General features: G+C 36.0%; 1 long non-coding RNA gene across 1 annotated transcript in view; it reads left to right on the top strand.

Moving 5' to 3' along the window:
* The window catches only part of LOC138694200 (uncharacterized), a 29,030-nt gene extending 9,698 nt beyond the window's left edge, over positions 1-19,332 (top strand). The window contains exons 2-3 of the long non-coding RNA XR_011330845.1: positions 2,184-2,296; positions 11,543-19,332. This is a non-coding gene — a long non-coding RNA (uncharacterized lncRNA). The remainder of the gene's footprint in view (positions 1-2,183; positions 2,297-11,542) is intronic.
* Positions 19,333-19,756: the final 424 nt, after the last annotated feature.

Genomic DNA, 19,756 nt, shown 5'->3' with positions numbered 1-19,756 from the left:
TTTACGTAATATCATATTTTTTGCAGTTTTTTAATTGAATTTCGGAACGATGCTAGTAACAAACCAAATAGCCTGAATTTAAGTAACTCAATATTCGTTATCTTGTGTATCGGTGCTCTGGTCTCCGATCATGCGCAGTGTCTTACATCTGAGACTTAGGAATATTCAATCGTCTCATCCTTTTCCAGGGAAACTGTACATTTACACTGATGGATCTCTCATGGATCAAAATGAAGGAGCTGGAGCAGGAGCTACTTGCCAATACTTTTCTCTTTATAAAAATGTTGGCAAGTACACAACAAATTTTGATGGCGAAGTTGAAGCCATTTATACATCACTTCAAAATGTATTTGTTTGGCTAAACCAGTGCAAAAACATAATCATCCTGTCTGATTCCAGAGCTGCAATCCAGTCCATCAGCTCAACTACATCCCCTAAAATGGAAAAAGTAAAAGAAATTCATTGCATGGTAAAACAAATTCAAATGCTAAATAAAAAAGTGGTCTTCCAATGGATCCCGGCCCACTGCGGACTGAACGGTAACGAGAAAGCAGATATGTTAGCAAAGAAAGGAACTTATATCAACTTAAAAACAAATTTCAATTTCCCATATGAATCAATAAACAAGTCATAAAAAGAATAAGTTACAGCGAACAGGCAAAACATCAAAATTCAAAATGGAAAGAATCATTCAAAGATCCAAAACTAATTCCTGATCTACCTCGAAAATCTGCCGTGGCCATGTTTAGATTGATTACTGGTCATTATTGCCTCAGTAAACACCTCCATCGCATTGGAGTACTGAATTCACCTAAATGCTTACTGTGCACCAGAGAAGAGGCCATGGAGATGGAGCACCTGGCTAATTGTGAAACTCTTAGGACATTTGTGGACCTTCCATGAAAATATTGGGAAGCAAGAAGGATGATGACTTCATTGTTAAATCCAGAGCATTAGATACACACACACATCCACACACTTTTAATATATTGTGCAGTTAAATGACAATGGAGCTTTGCTTTTTTCTTTATTGTTTTTAAAAAAGAAATACTTTATTATGTCGATCACAAGGCAGTTCAAACATTTTTCGTGCACATGATAAAGGAATGGTTATACAATTGAAAAATATATAATTTGCCTAATGACAGTAGGTGGCCGTCATAATTATTGTATGATACGTGTACTTCCTGTAAACAAAATACTGTAAAGATTTTAAAACGAGAAATAAGAGCGGAGAAATTACTGATGCGCAAGGTGTGTCGAGTCCACCACTGCACTTGACTTAGCAAAACAACTGCGTTACCCCTCGCCTGTCAATCAAACGAATGTGGGGTAAGTAGGAACGTTCCCTCCCTACTTTGCTTATAGTCCCCATAGCTGGTCAAGCGGGTTCCACGCCGCATTCCTGCCGCGGTTTCAGAGCTGGCGCTCAGACAGGAAACTCCTCGTACCCGTTTGAATGTTTGTGATTACGCGATGTATACCTGGTAAGGTTTATCTTGTCTCAGTAGCAATAAAACCAAGTCCCTTCAAATGAGGGTGGAGATTATAGGAGGGTTGTAAATTTTCAGGATTCCTTTCAAAACCTTGTTATTGTACAGGCTACCGGAACTCAATTTCTTGAAAGACAAGCTCAGTGACGGAACTAGACAGTACGAAGAGAGATATTTTGTTAATGTATCAACTAGTCCCTTCCTCCACTGGATGGATGGACGGCATTGCTCCACTGCCCCATCGCCATAACACAGACGAAGTAAGACATACCTCCTTTCTCTCTTTTTTCACAGTGAGACGAAATACATCACACAGACTTTAATCACGACACCCGCTTTGGTCACAGCTGATCTAGATAGGATGGAGTGTACAAAATGTGTGAGAAACCATGGCCTTTTCAAATACTAAATTATATTTCTGATTGGGTAAATATTTCGGAATTTACAGACATAATAATTGTAAAAATAGACCCGCTCACACGGCTTCTTGTCACGAGTCCGCGTAAATGAAGCAAGCTATACATTTATGTAGACCCTCGTCCTGTGGGCACAGACACCATAGTCTCTGAAGGTACAATTTCAATCCTCACACAGTAAATATTCATGTTTAGCAAGTATTGTGTTAATTTTATTTACATCCTAGCAAAACAAAGCTACGATTTTTCTTTCATTATATCTTATTAATTTCAGAAAAGCTCAACTTTGCTATAGATGACTTTGATGCTAAGAGATAGATCCCTGAACAGAATATCTTGAAGTCATGCTTCTTCAACTTCTTCTCATTTGTGCTGCTGGATGTTTTGGTATGTGCATTTAAGTAATAAGTATTATTCATTCAAGAAATTTGGTACGTACATTTATGTCAGAGATTATTAGCCCAGTTCAAGAAACTTTGTACAGTAGAGCGTCTCGTTTAGGCTCAATGAAAACGTAAACAAAGTGCAGATACTGTCTTCCTCCGACAAGTTTAGCGCTGGGACCTGAGGTATTCTTGCCATCGGTGCGGGGGGTTGCAGGTAGATTCTTTTGTTGCTACAGCCAAGCCGAGCGGAGCGGAGTGGGAAGTATTAATCGTCCAAAAATATGCAGTCTTCAGTTTGTAATAGTGTGTGACTGTGTGCACGTGTTAGGTACTCTATATACGAGTGAAATGTTTTCAGTATGATTATAATTCCTTCCAGACTCCCGCTGTCACTGTTCCCTCCCACTCCAGTACCGCGCTAGGCTAGTCGGAACCGCATTCCTCTCAGCACTAAACTCCTCAGAGGATGACAGTAACTTGTGGGGGGAGGACGAGCCGTACAATAAACACGAGGGATGCACAAGGTTTTAGTTACAAATTTCGTAACGTTATAATATGCACATTTTAACAAAGAAGCAATTGTAACTATAATAGGTATCTATAAGTTGACTACAAATAGTCTTGATTATTCAATGAGGATGGCCAGGCCTCATATATGAATATATTATAAGCAATTCTAACGTTGAAATAATTCAATATAACAAATCAAATTTTGCTACTGTACCTGAATAAATTGAACTTTGAGAAGGGATGATTATGATTAGGCAATAGTGTTGTCACTTCTGACCAATATACTGTAGTTTTGTTAATTCGGCCACAGAAGACGGTGATATTATGTTAGTCATACAGAGAAATGCTGCTTGAAAGGAATATCATGTAAGTGGAAAATTTTCATTTGTTATATTGAATTATTTCAACGTTACAATTACTTGTTTGTTAAAATATGTATACGATAACGTTATGCACTTTGTGTTCTTTTGTTTTGCGTGTTTTTGGAAAATATAATTTTAATTAATGCTCCGCCATAAACGTTGTAACTAAAACCTTGTGCATCCCTCGTGTTTATCGTGCGGCTCGACCTCCCCCCACACGTTACCTCCACTTCGTTTACGTTTTCACTGTGCCTAAACGAGACGCTGTACTGTACGTACATTTATGACAGAGATTATTGTTAAAAGAAACTCGGTACGGTACCTACATTTTATAACAGAGACGATTAAAAGAAACTCTCTGCAATTGGACGGTCTTATGTTATGCACCCATTTTCAAAACACAACATTTGGTAACATTTTTAATAATGTGTAGTTTAAATACCAGTACTTCATTTCTATACTACAGTTATGAAACTCCTCAGGTATATTGCACTCAATATATGATAAAATGAACAAATAAAATGTTATTCCTAGAAGCTTATACTATTTTTGAAAGGGGTAAAAAAATGGTAAGATTTGAGGCTTTCTCGGCGATGGATATGGAATAACTCTTCTCTGGGTTCTCGGTCATGTGAGTTGGAATGTTGCTTCCAATTTTTCGACGACTCGATCTGCCATCTTCAGGGATCGAAGTGCTTATAGGTTTCCAGGGTAAAAAATATATTCGACTTCTTTACCCTATTCTTAACTTCGTAAGGAAATGACTTTAATCAACATGCTGATTATCTTTGCATGTCTTTCCGTTCGAAACTGGTGTCGAGCTACAGAGGATGGGACACAGAAAGGTTACGAAACTGATTCCTTTAAATGCGGAACTATTCTACAAGGGAGATCAGTTAGCATAAAAAAACATTTTTAACACGACAAAGAGTCCACCGCTGTGGAGTAATGGTTAGTATGTTTGACTGTGAAACTAGTGTACCCGGGTTCAATTTATTTTTTTTTATTTTATTAGGTTATTTTACGACGCTTTATCAATATCATAGGTTATTTAGCGTCTGAATGAGATGAGGGTGATAATGCCGGTGAAATGAGTCCGGGGTCCAGCACCGAAAGTTATCCAGTATTTGCTCGTATTGGGTTGAGGGAAAACCCTGGAAAAAACCTCAACCAGGTAACTTGCCCCGACCGGGAATCGAACCCGGGTCACCTGGTTTCGCGCCCAGACGCGCTAACCGTTACTCCACAGGTGTGGACACCCGGGTTCAAAACCTGGTTGGAGTTTATTCCGAGGTTTTCCCCCTCAATCAATTGAAGCAGAATCGTTGGCCAACTTTCGGCGTTGGACCTCGGACTCATTTTGCTATCATTTATTTGCGTATCGTTGTCATCATGAACACTGCCGGGGTTAAGTTTACGGTGCAGCGTGCCGTATTCGTACAAGAGCGCAAACGTTCGGCGACAAATATTCATAGAACTGAAGTGGACGATCTCAGTGTTTTTGGACGAGGGGTAAGCCGATTCCAAAATACGGGATGAGTCCGCTAAAGGTTTTGCGTACGTGGTGCATACAACAGAGTGGTAGCGGGGCAGAGAAGGTCTGATGGCCTTATCTCTACCAGGTTAAATAAATAAATACTACTAAATACTACTGAATACAACAATTTTTAATAAAGCTCTCTAAATTATATGAAATTGTCATACTCTCACTGCCGCCGCGCCGTTTGATAAACATAATGAAACAATGTTGGCATATTAAAACCCTGTTATACAGGGTGTTTCTAAATTAAACCGACAAATTTTCGGATCGGATATATAACCTTCTTTCAAACACTTTTCGTTAAAGAACCCTTGAGCTCGGATGCTTCCTTTCAGTGCAAGATAGTTTATGCTACCACCCAGTTTGTTTACTCCGTCAGCGCAGTAACATTCTTCGACCGCGTTTGTTTATTCCCAGAGCTCGGTATCATGCATTAACCCAATTTGATTACTGTCTGAGGTCGGCAAGTTTGTTTACTTTCAACTGGTCTGTTAGCTTTTTGCGCTCAGTATCATTCTGCCACTTATTCTGTTTAACGCTTCTTCTCTGTACAGTATATCGTCGTGTGAATCCAAGAACTAGATAACTTGATTTTTCATATTTTGTGACATTGCCTATTTACTTATTTATTGCACTAAGGAATATGTCTCGTTTTCATTTACCTATTTGTTATATTGGAAAATAGATGTCGCTGGTATCGTTCGATCAGTTACCAAGTTCTTGCATTACATTTTGTGCGATTTTTGCTCTGCTATAAAAGAGGTAACTAAAACACGCAAATTTCGAGTTACCTAGTTCTTGCATTCACACGACGATATACAAGTCTTCCTTGCTTACAAAACATTGCATTTTGTTAACTACAGCAAATATTCAACGTTACACACGGAATGAGTTGGCGGACATGCATTTGGCGTACGGGGCAGCATTTTGTTCTATTCGTGTGGCGGAAAGGCTTTCCCAACAACAGTTTCCAAACCGACGGGTCAGTAACTTGTGCCTGTAACGTTAATGATTTGTTTCACTTTTCACGTAACTAATTACTTCAATCCTTTCCTAACTGATCGAATTATGTAATGACTAGGGATCGGAAGTTAAGGCACTGAAATGGCATTTTAGGCTCCTAAACAGACACTAAAATGGTATTTTAGGCTCCTAAAAAGGCACTAGAAAGTTGTATTCCAGGCACCTAAAAGGCACTAAAAATTAAAATTTATGGAAAATTAACCACTGAAAATTTATTCCACACACAATAATTAATTTGAGCTATTTCCTTACACGATGTTTTAATTAAATGCCAGTATTTGCTTTTTTATTCATTATTCGTATAGGCTACGTAAAGTTTCCCTGGAAAAGGATGAGACGATTCAATATTCCTAAGTCTCAGATGTAAGACACTGCGCATGATCGGAGACCAGAGCACCGATACACAAGATAACGAATATTGAGTTACTTAAATTCAGGCTATTTGGTTTGTTACTAGCATCGTTCCGAAATTCAATTAAAAAACTGCAAAAAATATGATAATATTACGTAAATAAAAGATAAATATATACATAAATCGTGTAGTTAAATCGACAATGGACCTTCATGACTAGATCGACACTCCGCACAGAAAGGAAAGCTTTCATGTCGTTTCCATAGCTCAGACGGTAAGACTTCTGCGTGTTCTGTAGAAGAGTGCGAGTTCGATTCTTAGTCTACACAACAATTTTTTTTTGTCTAAATAACGTTGAAATAGCTAAGTCACGTTGAAATATAGTTTTACAAAGTCCTGAGATTAAGTGTTAATGATCGCAAACAATACAAAATTACAAGTTATAATATTATAAACGTTACTCTAATGAATGCATTTATACACACACATATATATACAATGTAAATGCATATGTATATTAAAAACTAACAATTAAAATGAAATTAAAAATATATATAATAATAGACAAATTTTTACAAAGGTTTAGAGTCCTTAGGCTATGTCATTTGTTGAGTAATTATTACAATAATTTATTAATAGCTTTCCCATATGTGTAAGAAATGCACTCGCACAAAACAATTTTTGTTAAAAGTATGGCTTTGGATTATTTCATTCTCACCCCTGCAGTTAATTTTAACTATTTTATCTACGTGTTTGCATTCAATTTTATTCATGTTATGATTGAATGTATAAGCACTGTTGCAGTTATTGACTAATTACATATATTAATAATAATTATTAAACACATCTGTTAAGTAACCAATTGCAGTATCTTTTGCAAAATCTTGAATGTTTAAGTTGTCAATAATATTTCTGTACTATATACTATAATACGTTAAAAGAATTTGCAATATATTTGGGATCCTCTACTTTATAATCATTGGTTTTAATGAAAAAATATTTTCTTTCTTAGGATATCTACAAGTTTAAATTTAATAATATTACGAATAGGTTTAATTGCATTATCTGAATTTTGTACTTTTCTACTCAAATATATTCTATTTCCCTCTTTCATAATTTTTGATAAATCACACTGTACTTCTTGCAGTATTTAAGAACATGAAGATCATTACATTGCAACTCATTACATATAGATTCTTCTTTTTAATACATGAGATTTTGAAGTCCCTGCGTTATCTACATGTTTTAACTTTTGAATTTTTTCACAACATTGAGTGGAGAACATCCACTGAAGTGATTATGAAATTAAGTGAAAAATTCAATATATTTACTCTTAATATCAGTAGTACCAGTATCATATATATTTTTCCAAGATTCATTTTGTAGACATAAATGTAAATAATCACTAGATACAGCAATTACGATCCTTTCTTAGTTTTTAAATTAATATTTTGAAATTGTTCAGTGACATTGGAAACACATAGGATTTGTTTATCATGGTCAGACAAACCATTGATTATAGGTTCTGTCGAATAGGAATTCAGTCTAATTCTGTGTACAAAACGTTTATCAATGGCTGTGTTACTTCAGTTTGTATGCTATGGAAAAATGACCCTACGAATAAGGTTTCCAGTTTCAAGGAGTGAATTTAATTTACTTTTACGGAAAAGTTCCGAGAGATAATCTATGCTTATGTCACTACAGATCGCAAATTCCATACGAGACTTCTAAAGTCTTTTCTTTACAAATTCAATGTTGGCTATAAATATTAATAAATAATGTAAGAAATATGAATGATTGTAGTTATAAGTCTGATTTACATTATAAAAAGCAAGAAGTTACATTTCTCGGCAAGATTCGAAATTTCGATGTTTGGTTTTGTCGTCCAACGCACAACCACGGACCTATTCAATGCTTATGTTAATAACATACAATTTAGCTGTAGCAATGTGGTGTCATAACTTGGGGTTTGTTTATTTAATGTAATTAGATTTAATTTGATTAGTTTCGCAACAATTGGACTTCCTGTTATATCCTGTTATTTAGATATTTAATTTAGGGTTGATTTATTAACTCTTACTATGCAAGATGCCTCTTATTTCAATAATTCTATATCATGTTAAATAGTCATTGTCTACACTAAAGTATTATCGTCATCTCTCATTTCTCATCGTAATGGCGAACCGACGTGACATGAGACACCGAGTTATAGCTCTAGTTGAGGCTGGATATGGGGCTAGATCTGCTGGCCGTTTGGTCGGTGTTCCTGGAAGTACAGCCGCGAGATGGGTTCATCGTTACCAACATTTTGGGGAGGTCGAAAATCGCCCTATTCCTGGGCGTCCGCGGATTATTTCATTGGAAGAGGATGCTCTTTTATTCGAGACAGTTCGACAGGACCCCTTTCTGACTGCTAACGAAATAAGAGCAGCATCTAACTTTCCCGGCTCTTCACAGACTGTGATCAGCAGGTTGAGGAACCGCGGTATTAGGAGCCGGAGGGATGCGCAAATGGAAATATTGGGGGAAGCACAAGCTGTCGACCGTCTTGCCTTCGCTACCAATCGAGTGGATTTCGATTGGAGAAATGTAATTTTCTACGACGAAACAACCATCTCGAGTGATTACGAAGGTCCTGTCCGTGTCTATCGTGAGGATGGTCTCCGACATGATCAGCGCTATGTGCACCGACGTGAAAGATCGGGGCGCTTTAGCATATCGTGTTGGGGGTGGATGTCTTACGATGGACCTGGCGTTATAGAACGCATCGATGGCCGGTTTAATGCGGAAACTTACGAGCACATTCTGGAAAATATATTCCTTCCCTCCGCCCGAGAACGTTTTCCCGAAGGAACATTGCTGTTCCAGCAGGATAACCATCCCGTGCACTATGCTGCAAGCATTCAAAGATGGTTTCAAAGGAGACCCGAGATCGAAATCATTAATTGGCCTCCGAAGTCACCTGATTTGAATGTCATCGAAAATTTATGGGCGGAATTGAAAAAGAGAAGGATAGCCGCCTATGCCCACCGACGCTCTCGAAATCGAGACGAATTGTGGGATCAAGTTGTTGACACCTGGGAAGATCTCGCCGGGGATCAGAACTTATTCCACAATCTCGTGACATCCGTGCCGGATCGACTTAGAGCTGTAATAGAAGCTGATGGCATGTGGACAAGATTTTAAGTTAACAGGTCTCTTTTTGTTTCTTATGATTTTTGTTTGAGGAAGAATACTTTTAACTTCCAAGTAAGATTTATTTTTTTTGACGAGGTTCAGCCCACTTGTAAGACCCAGAAATTGGGCATAAATTATTCCATATTTTTCGACAAATTAGACAGTCGAGGAACTCTGAACAAATTAATTACGCCTCAATAAAAAAAAGTTTTACCTGGGATCGAACACGAGACGTTTCGGTTATACAATGGAACCGGCACGCTACTATATGAGCTACCGAGACAAGACAGTGATAGCAGCAGTCCAGAATGTAGATCCCTTAGCAGGCATTTGCCATTCGGTACAGTGAAGCAATGATATTTTGGGACTCGAGCTATGTTGTGAAATCCTGGCCTTAAATGGCAGTCTTCTTCGTGATCCTTATTCTGGTCCTTGTCCTTGTTGTGGTCCTTGTAACAATTCTTGTACTATCTGTCATGTTATGTATCCCTACGTCGATATCGAATGAACCGCGCTGTAGAACTTTAACTTCCGACGACCAAGAATCGTCTCATTCTTTTTCAGGGTAACTGTACATACATAGATGGCAGTGCATATTCTGAGCGCTCGTTTTTAAACAACAATACATACGAACTAGTGTATTTATGAAAGGCTTTGTCTAGTTTTGTGAAAATATTAATAATAATCCCGAGGAAATTTAAATCCCAACCAGAAACATTGAATGTTTGGTTATATTTGTTGTTATATGATGAACTGTTTTGTTTAAAACACTGGTAAAGTTTCTGATAAACATAATGGAACAATGTTGGCTCTTATTTGTTGTTATATGATGAAGTACTTTGTTTAAAACTCTGTTAAAGTTGGCAAGACAATTGTCACTGCCATCTGGATTCGAATCTCGTATAAACTATGTAGAATACGAATTTAGACGGTGCTGAGTTGATTTTGTTTAAAACGCCGCTAAAGGTTGCTATGACGACTCTAGCGGCATAGGTCGCTATAGTTAATTTTTCGGCCTATACCGCTTAAGTTCAAGTTTTCGGGCTGATAACAGTCCGAAAAGCAAATATTTTAGAGACCATGTACTGAAATAGTTATATGCGTTACAAGAGCGATATGTTGAAGTTTTCATGTTCGAGGAAAAGTTTGAAAAAGCGAAACGTAGTTGAGCTTTTTTAATTTCCGAGAATTGAAAGAAAACATACCGCTCGTGTATCGTACATTATTTTGTGCGAAGATCGTTTATTACATACCTGAAAGAGGAATTTCTAATTAGGTGCAATGAAATCTCCATCTTGGTTTCTGTTCAATGACGGCAAATTTGCAAAACAAAAATATCTATCTTCAACATTGTTGCTTTAAAATGTTTTCTGTGTTTACTCCAGCAGGCCGTGATATACGTCTGTCTTCCCCTCCCCCAGGCTATGGAATCTTGTTGATTTTTTCACGGCTTCCTTAATGATACTTGCATCACGAATTCAATAACTTAAGTGGAGTTGTAGAGTTTACTTAATTTTTGCAAATATTTAAAAACAATAATTAACAGTGCAATTTAGGTGAAATTGCAGTGGTAAGTTTCCAATTTTTAATTATTACTATATTGAACGTCACTAAAAATAATATGTTAAAAGCCTAAAGCAGTAAAATCAATATGTCACTTAAGCGGTTAGAAGAGGGAAATTGTTATGTGTGTTCGGTCGGGAATACTGAATGTGGAATTGTAGACTTTCCGCGGATTGGTTTTGTGCGGAAACCAAGCAAATACACACGATCTCGCACAAAATGTTTTACGTTCACCATATACAGAGTATCCAACTTGAAAAATTATCCACACATGATGTAGGCTATGAATATAGTTTACTGGTTTGAAGAATCTTCGTAATGTATGGATACACTTCAAAAGATCAGCTTCTGTAGCACTAAATTTATTAAATTTCTTCTGAGATTACAACAATACTATACCCCTTCTTACAAGTTTCTGAAAAACATCTTCAGAATACCGCGTAAGTACGATGTCATTATTGAATTATTTATTTTTGTTGCAAGGGGCACCTCTTTTTTATGTACTTGTTTATGTATCTAATCTTGTACTATTAATAAAAAACATATTTTTAAATTATTTTTGATTTGCACAGTCTTTGTACTTATGATTAAGTACTTAATTTTCCTCTTACGCGGTATTCTGAAGTATAGCGCATGCAAGATTTACAATTATTAGATATTAAGTGACTATATAATTATGTCAGACGTTTAACTCATACCTTATTTCGTTATTTGTAACAGGACATGCTGCTGTACAACCTGTGTCGGACACCTCTCTTCCCCAGCAAGGAAGCACACTCAACAACACCGAACAAATCACAAAACCTGAACGTCCCGTCACTAATGTCACAGAGACACTGTCGGGAAATAGCACCGGAAACAGATCAGCGCAGTCCAGTGGTGAGAAAAAGAACGATAATCCGGAACTGGAAGGTACAATCCTAGTGACAAAAAACGAAACTAAATATGACATGCATCGAGGAAAAGAACCTGTTTATGGACAGAAAAACAATGACGAGGTGGGAAATGTATCTTCTAGTAGCATCGAAATTGTAGAGAAGACCTTTAAACTTTTAAGTGAGGGAGATACGTTTATAAATTTGGGATCTAATGAGGATAAAATTTTGATTGTTGGTAACACAGGCTCGGGTAAAAGTACTTTAACGCAGTTCATAGCTGGTGATAATGATAAGTTGATATCTAAGGAAGTTGAGGAAGATTCAGGGGAATATATTATTGAGGATGGCAACAGAATCTCACATTCTACATTAGTTTCCAAGACAATCTTTCCAGAACTCGTGGTTGATAATAAAACGAATGCAGCCCTTTACGATTGCCCTGGATTTAGTGATACAAGAAGCGCAAGTTACGACATTGCATCTACTTACTTTATTAAGAAAATCGTGGATTCCGCCACAAGGATAAAAATAGTTCTTACCGTTAGTTATCCGTCAGTAAAGAAGGGGGTGGATAGACAAGATTTCATGACGTTAATTCGACACACGACAAATTTCATAAGAAATATTACCAAGTATAGAGACGGAATTGCCATCATTGTTACTAAAGTTGACAATGAGTACAAACGTAAGGATGGTGTCCTAAGTTTAGTTCCCGATGATAAAGTTATAAGTAAAATTGCGAACTTCTTCCTAGAATTCAAACAATCGCTAAGAGATCAATATGCAGATAGGAATGTAAGTTCAGTAAACAATGGCTTTTATGACAATGCAATGACACTATTAGATACGTTATTGATGAAGGAAGGTGACAATTATACGAGATTAGGAATTTTTAGAAGACCGGACGAAGGTGGCCCTCTTAGTAACATTTCAACCCTTCAGCAAGGGAAGAAGTCTATAGAGAAAATAATACATAATTGTACAAATTACGTCGCAAGAAATAGTTCTGATTTTGGTTTCACAATTTCAGAAAAATCAAGAAACTCAGTATATGTCCTAAATAATGTTATAAATAAACGTATATCTAATACATTTACTATTATGTTTGGAGAACTACTAAAGATTTACCATTATAAGGAAACTCAAATTAATGATTTGTATGAACTTACTGAAGAACTGGATAAAGCAATCGATATAATTACACAAACATCAGTAGAAATATCTAATATGAAAAATGCGGAGTTTCTTGTAAACATAGTTTTGAAAACATTGGAGCGATTGGACGCTACAATCAAGGAGGATCCTATACATGAAATAATACAGCTACGCAAGTATCAGCATTTTCTGCAGGTTGTGGCACACGAGAAATTAGATATTAGCAAAGCTGAGTGGGCATATGAAGTACAAAATATTGCGGATGAAATTACAGGGGCCAGAGACTGGTACATTTTCTTGAATGATCTGTATGAAGAGTTAGTGCGACAAGAAATACCCCAAGTCTTAAATATACCGATTGTTGCAGAAAAACTGCCTACTCCAAACTGTAACTATTATAACATGAGCATATTTTTTGAAGAGATATCAAGTCATAAGTTATATAACATTGATAAAATCAAGTCTCTGAATGTTGATGAAACTAAACTGAAAGCTCTGAATGAAGTTTTAAATGCAACTCTGAGGCTAGGAGTGAGGTTTGCTTATCCAAACGAAAACGAGCTTGTGGTGTCTGGGGCAGTTATTAAGTTAAGTGAAACGACTGTGGGAAATACATCTCACACAATAAAGAATCTTAAAATATTTGCTTTACACACTGTAATAATTGATACTGATATTACAAAAGTTGGGAAAGAATTCCAACTATCTATTTTGGCTCCAAGATGGGAGATCACTGGGAAAAGAAAATTTGTCCTCGATGGCTCAAATTGCGTTCAGAATGGGCCAGATAGTGCTAGAAAAGGAGTTTGTGTTGGTTGTGGAGGGCAGGATGGCAATGCGGGAGCACCTGGTGGCAATGCTGGGAATTTCTTCGGGGTTGGAGAAGTTTTCATTAACGGACATAACCTTCAAATATCTACTAAAGGCGGTAGTGGCTGCAAAGGACAGGCTGGCGGGGACGGAATGGAAGGACGGGACGCTGAAGATATCACTATAAATTATTTTGACAAAGATCACGATGACTTGATAGCGAGTGGAGTTCAGGCTAAAAGATTCTTTGATTTTTTAAGTTTTAAGTGGGCGTATACTTATACACGTATTGGTGATGTTGGCAGCAGTGGCGGAAATGGTGGAGTTGGTGGGATGGGTGGTTATGGTGGTAAGGGAGGGGAGAATGTCATCTATCCGCTGCACAGTATAACAAATATAACGTTTACAAAAGGAGATGGACCTAGAGGTGTAGGTGGTAAAGGTGGCCGAGGAGGAAACGGTGGTTTGAATGGAAAAGGCATACAAGCTACTTGTAAGATTCAGAAAACTCGAATTGGTTTGTTATTAACATCGATCCCCGCTTGGGTTTGTACTAGAGACAAAGTCCTACCATCGTCTGGAAGAGGAGTATCTGGCGCTAACGGTGTTGCAAATTGGAATACCAAAGGTTTGGTGCAGCCATCCGAAATTACACTACAACCTAAAGCAAATATTTTAAACGAATTCAAAGGGTTTCTGTTAAGAAATTTTCAGTATAGTGTTACAAGACATCACGTGTCAGAGGTAGTTCATAAAATCGATTCTAATTCAGACGTTAATGCAATTTACAATATTCTTGATTTTATTAATGAGTTGGAAGTTATAGAAAAGGTTCTCTCCGAGACGGAAAACGACACGGAGTTTCTTCAATTTTATAAATCACTTTTAAATCGCATAAGAATGTATTCGAAGAAAATGGGAAGCAATTTAAACAACGAAAACAAGAAAGTTCTAAGTTACTTGCATGCAACTGTATTGAGTAAGATCTGTGCTTTGGAGAGAGGATCGGAACAAAATTTAGTAGTCAGTATAAATACTTTCTTAGAACTAACACTTGAAGAAATTAAGAGAGTCGAAGTGGCCATGAAGACGTACTCCATCAATATGATTAGAAGTGACTACAAGGAGATTATGGAAAAGGGAATAGAAGAGGGTAGGAATGTAATTGATGGAGACATACTTCCTGAAATCCATACGTTGAATGAAGAACTAGATACAAATATTGAAACGTTATTTAGCGAGGTAACTGAATTACAAAAGAAGGTTGTAAGGGAACGAAATGATTTGATAGTGCTGAAAAAAAGATTAGTAACTTCGTTAGAACTGAGAATGAATCTTGGAATTATTAAGATTCTGGGGCAGGCTTTAAGTTTCTTTGGAAAAGTAGGTGCAGCATTTGGTAAGTTATTTGGCGCAATGAGCACTGTAACAGAATCTCTTGCTTTAGATCGTGAAGGTGACAACATTCTGATCACAAATATTCCCGAGGGAGTAAAAGAGTTGCTAGAAGCAGCTGAAAATATTGTTATAGAATCTAAAACCAAACAAATTGAAGTTATTGTACATCAGATCTCTCATTTATCGCAGAAATTAAATTATACTACTATATATACAAGTAATCTAGTAGAGCAATGTATAGAAATAAAGGAAAAGTTGGAAGAAACAAATAAGACAGATGCCTTTAATTCCTTGGATATAACAGAAATACAAAATCTTAAAGGATTACTAATTCAGAATGAAAATTACATAGAGAACCTAGAACTGAAATTAAACCCGGATGTCGATACAGCTTTAGGTATCATTAGAAATACAACGAACGCTTTGACAGTGATTGAAACATCAGTGGATGTATATATGAAACTCAAAGATGATCAAGACAAAATAAATTTAATTTCAAAATACATTGAACAAAGAAGAAACAAGATTGACCAGCTTAAAACATATGAACAACAAATCTACAAAGTTTTAGTTCCCATGGTTACAGAGGTTCATGATTTTATCAGTAAAGTTGGAAGTAAACTGAACTCGACATCAAAGATATCTCTCGCTGTAACAAATTGGAAGGTACAAAGTAAGCTAAGGGACATGAAATTGCAATTTAAACGGTTTACCAAAGGTTTTAGAGTAAGTGAAAATTTTATACGTTGTTTCGATAAAATTGACGATGCAATGAGCACCCTAATAGGAGTCTATAATCAGATTCAGAGCTACACGGAGCAGAAACAACTTTCTGACTATATTGCTGACATATATTCCGTCACTTCTTTAAATATGTTAGTAAAGGATCGAATATATCAAGAATCACTTGCGCGACTAGATAAAATTATCACTAGTAACATTATGTTATCGGAATATAACAGATTCGTAGCTGCGTTTAAACAGTGGGTATTTCCATTTGCTGATCACTATTTAGAGGAATTTAACTTGCCTTCGAGTTTGGAACCGAAATACAGTGTTGAAAATAAAGTTTTGAGAATCAGGACGCAGTTGGAAGTGCTGAAGAAAAGACTGGATGAATATAATTCGTCAATTATAAAAGGTCTCGATAGCAAGATTCACGATGAAGTTTTTTACAGCAAACACAGGTCAACAAATCCGTTCTTCGTTTGGAGAAATGATGTTAACAAAAACGCAATATCAGATCTGTTATCCGGCAAGGAAATAACACTTAAGGCTGACATACTGAGCGGAGTAAGGAAAAATGCTGTTAAATTCAATTTAATAGAAATTAATTTGAAGTGCACCAATGAAACAATGAAATCTTCTTTTGATTCAATTCTGAACGACTATCACGTCACTCTGACACACCACGGGAACTCTTATTACCAATGTGGTGATCATTTCTACGTAATAAGAAGCGAAAAACAAATTATAAAATATAGCTTCGAAAAAAATGAAAATGGAGTACCTTTGAGTCGGAATAGAGTCTACGAGAAGATAAAACGTGGAGACTCCATGCTTAGCCCTTATGCCATGTGGAGTTTCAGGTTAGCCAACGTTACAACTACAGATTTTTCAGAGTTAGTGAAATTTAAAGATGATATAGAAATCGAATTGGTGGGTAATGGTCAATATGTAAGCAAAGACGCAAAGATTTGCGACAGAAATTTACAAAACTATTATGAAATCGATAATTCCATAAACGATATCAATTCAATCAATTATGAAAGCAATTGGGATAACTAGCAAAACAGTCAGAGTCGTCGTGGGCGGAAATAACTTTTGTCACTCTTCCTTCAACTGTCGTGTGAAAGGAATATAGGAAAATGTAGCCTATCTATTGACATACTCCTGAGTCCTAAGACATTTGTTGTTTTATTTTTAAAGTTCAATATAATTCCATACTTCAAAAAAAAGTTATTTACATGAGGAAAAATGCTGAAAAAAGTCTGCAGGTTACAGTTAGGGCACAAATGCAGGTATATTATACTATACTTCGCGTCTCTGCACATAATCTTATATCATAATCATGTATGAAGTATAGTATACTATACTGTCAGGACTCAGGAGGATATGTAAAAGACTAAAATAATTCAAGGAAAATCAATTAACACTATTTGTAATCAGATAACTTTCATAAACAAATTTTCATATTCCACATTTATTTATAGTCTCAATTTAACATCTGTGTTTGTCACAGACAGAATCTTTATTACATCTCAAGTAATCCTAGAAACCTATCTGGGCTTTTTAAAACTTTTATAACTCACCAGAAAGTATTGTTATTCAACTAATATTTTAGATATATTCCTGCTACATCTTCTAATTTAGTTTGTATATGGACTTGTTATTGTACAGTCCGCGTCACCGTTTTTGGCATGTGAAGTAAGTAATGGAAACGTTAAGTGCGGCTATTTTACATTTGCCGCAGTCAGTCTGACAACTGTGTTTGGTAAATGGCTGATGTGACGTGTATAGTAAGTGGTACCATTCTCAGCTGCACTAGCAACATGCTCACAAACTGGGCACTATATATCTAGGACAAACGTCCTCCCAACTTTAGTAATACACCAGCCAAAATTATTGAATCTGAACCAAAAACGCTGGCGCCAGCTGTAACATATCTCTTTATGAATCAAAATTTTAAATTTCGATTGGAGCTATGATGGACTCCAATCAGGTTGTATGCTATTTATAATTCAAGCTGCATTTACACTGGCGTAACATTGTTGGCAACATATGTTAACAACATATCTATGGTGTGCGGTAGAAAGGGCATACCGTAAGTTATAAATTTCATGTTTTCAGTATAGCAAAAGCGAAGTTTGAAATGAGGACCAGTATCATTATGATGGGCTGGAAATCTGATGCTCTGAATCTTTATGGAAATGATAAACATATGCCATTTGTACCATATGAAGAAGTACTTTTTTTGTATTCGTAACTCAAAACCACCAATTTCGGACTTAAGCTGTTTTTACCGCGAACCATAGATATTATGACGTGTAAAATCAGCTGTAAATGAAGGGTTCAGAACCATAGTGGACCAAGCGCCATTTATTAAAAACGGAGAAAACAAGAGTTAAAGTTAAGTGAATACCATAGTTTAATGAAGATTGACATATCATTTAGTTTTAATGTGCATACTTTATATTACTTGCTATATGTTTAATTAAATTATGGTAAACACTTAATTTTAACACTTGTTTTCTTAGTTTGGCCCACTATGGCTCTGAACTCTTCAAATGTTGGCAGCGAAAATTATTTTTTTTTCCTTCAGTGAGCGATAAAATTAAATAAAATGTTGAAAACATGCTAATAACATTGTTTAGGCGCGTTTATACCGTACCAATATTGTTGTGAACATAGTTATGATCTTATGATCATTTAATTTTGCTTGAGATTCAAGTTTATATGTTTTTAGTCTTGAGTATTCCATTTCTTGAGTACTACCACAGTCTACTATATACAGTCACGAAGCTTGAGTTTTGAGGGAGCTAGAAACAATAGACTTTGATGGTACTATTTTGCATTGCCTGTAATAAGGCGATATTAGCGGTCCTAGTGGTGAGCAACTATCTAATGTTTGCATATTTACTACGTATTGAGCTTCGCGACTGTATATACTAGACTGTGGTACTACGTATATTCCAGTATGAAATGGAATGCAGAATATACAGTTACTTAATTAGAAATGTAGAGAGATTGGCCGGTTTTTATGACATGTTAAGTATAAGGATTATAAAAATAGAAACAAGAAATTTCACAAGCGTTAACTTTGGAAAGAATTGAGGTAGAAAAATTAAATGTGTTTCGGTATATTTTTATTGTGAACTAAGATTTGAAATCAGGGAGCAGAACTGAAGAAGTTTATTCCTCAAAATAGTTAAAAACAATTCTTAGCACGTAGTCTATTCCTCTCTCAGCAAACAAAACTCAACCAAATTCCGACAGAAATGTTAATTTGGGTTAAGTCGAATTTTGACAAATTTTATCATTTTTTTTATTTTAGATTTAAGAATGTACGTTTTTATGAACATTTTATTTCAATACCTTAATTATGTGCCTAATTATACTTTCATATAAGCCTAACTTAATTTTTAATTTTCCTTAAACATTTTTATGTCATCTGAAAGCTTGAACTTTCTAGTTTTCAAAAATATATCAGTTTTGTTTCTGTGATATTTGGTTAATAAATTAATTAGCTAAGTTTTTACTGACCGGAAACATCCTTTCTTTAAGCTGGAAGTGCAGTTCTGAAAGTGTCAATCCGTCACATTCCGTCAATATTATATATAATAACAACTCGAATTTGGCAGTAGAGTTTGCTTGTATTATTTTTCATATAGCCAGGAGGCTGTGTGTTTGGTTATACTATTTTTCATATCCTCAGGATGTAGATGATTTTTCTCCATGTTCAGTTCTACAGCATTTTACAAAGTGCACTTAAAATTGAGATATTTTCATCATTGTTGCACAAAAATGAAGCTGATTAAAGTAGCTAAGTGCCAAATTACAAACAGTGTCCCACTACTTAAAAATTTTTCAAAACATAAATTGGCATTTTTGCTTAGGCCCGGTTTCTTCAACCATTGTTAAATTATAACAGTGTGTTATTCCATTTTAACTGTAAACTTAACAGTTGAAGCAT

Source organism: Periplaneta americana, chromosome 2 (assembly GCF_040183065.1).
Source record: "Periplaneta americana isolate PAMFEO1 chromosome 2, P.americana_PAMFEO1_priV1, whole genome shotgun sequence".
Classification (NCBI taxonomy): Eukaryota; Metazoa; Arthropoda; class Insecta; order Blattodea; family Blattidae; genus Periplaneta; species Periplaneta americana.
Note: the sequence above shows the minus strand (reverse complement) of the source record. Positions and strands in the feature narration are given on the sequence as shown.